Source organism: Pectinophora gossypiella, chromosome 1 (genome assembly GCF_024362695.1).
Source record: "Pectinophora gossypiella chromosome 1, ilPecGoss1.1, whole genome shotgun sequence".
NCBI classification, from domain to species: Eukaryota; Metazoa; Arthropoda; class Insecta; order Lepidoptera; family Gelechiidae; genus Pectinophora; species Pectinophora gossypiella.
The window spans coordinates 4,494,865-4,496,667 of NC_065404.1; positions in this window are offsets into that span (position 1 = coordinate 4,494,865).

A 1,803-nucleotide genomic window follows, 5' to 3' on the forward strand; every position below is an offset into this window, starting at 1 on the left:
TCCGCTTGTTTACCTACCCTGAAGATTTGACAGGTCCGGTTTTGTACAGAAGCGACTAGTGACTGCCTATCTTCTGCGCTATCATGGCTCATCAAAAAAAAAATCTCCGAAAAATATTTTGAAGATTCCACACCAGTCAAATATTGCTAAACGCCTGTGGAGATGTGAATGCAATGCGTACTTACGACTAATATTGGTGGCATCAATTAAGATAATTGAGTGATTTCGGCCATTATACCCCTTATAACTTTGTATGATTGGGATGTCATCTCTCTTTCGTACTTAGCTAAATACCTCTTTCGGTGTATATTTGGCGTAGTAGAGGTGCTAGTTTGTACAGTCATGAGCAATATAATGTACCCACTTTAGGACTCTGTCGCACTAACACATTTGACATTAACTGGAAACATAAAGTTTGGTGCTGGCAGAATCACTTCACTAGGACACTTTAAAAAGGCTCTTAAGCTTGAGGTAGTCAGGTTTTTTTTTTTGACATGGCTTACTGTTAGGGACGTAGACTTTCCGCGTTAACTATGTACTTGGTCGGACAAAAAGATAGGGAAAGTCAGAGCGAGTATGGGATTTTATATTTTATTTCACTACGTAAATTATTACATCATCCATTCGATACCTAATCAAAAGGAAAATAATATACAAAAAGTTTATGAATATACCGGAAAACTAAAATACAAACTTATTCTCTACTGCAAAAGTACATCGGAAACTCATTTAAAAATATTCGAACAAATTTTTAGTCGAAATAAATATTCAAACAATTTTTTGTCGAAAATAAATATATTTAAATAATTTTTTAGTCGAAAATAAATATTCAAACAAATTTTTGGTCGGTTACTTGACCTTAGAGTTCAAAATGGGAATCCCGCCATAATTTCCTAGTGTTGTAAACATATGAGCCAATTTAAGAATGCTTTGTAGTCTGGCCACTAGCCAATATGTATCTAACGAATACAATTTCGTACCTACTAGCTGATAAATGGACTATGTATGTTGAGTCTTATTTTCCTACTTACATTTTGTTGCTGGTTTGAGTGTAGAAAATTTTCACTTATAATGAATAAATATTTATTTGACAAAAAAAAACTTTATTTTGTTTAAGTACCTATATAAAACGTTTGTTGAATTACGATAAAGTTAAGATAGTCAGAGAACTAAGTAAGTACTTACTAATTACTTACTATGTACATACTGTAAATGTTAGGGTAACTTACTAGGTAAGTATTGTAAGTTTAAAGTTAAGTACCTAGGTACCTAACTTTGGAATTTATCGTTGATTTTGCTCAACAAACCATACCTATTATATTCGCACATTGCATGTGGCTATTATAATAAATGTACCTATGCCTATTGTTCAAATTCACTTCTAACTAAAGCAAAAATGTATGAGAATTGTTTAGTAGTGTAGGTATAGATGGGAAATCCATACTCCGGCTTTTGATAAAGGAATTAAAAAGGCTACTGAAAGGTCTTTCCTCGGTTTTTTATCAGGGTTTTACCCTGTGGCTTTACTCTATCGCCGAACGGATAACGGTAGAGCACAAAATACCTGCAGATGTGTCACTTTAAGGCTTAATTTTATTACGCGATTCATCGGGCACGACGCGTCGGGTGTCAGTAAGTAGGTAGGTACCTATAAAATGTACTCATGGTAAAGGGGCAGATGGGTCGCGTAGTAATAATTCACACAGCTGTAGTTCGTAGAATGTCTGGTTGGAACATATGCGACGGTTTTAATAAACGTTTATAATGCGTGTTTATATTGGTGACGTCGCCGCGGCCGGCGGA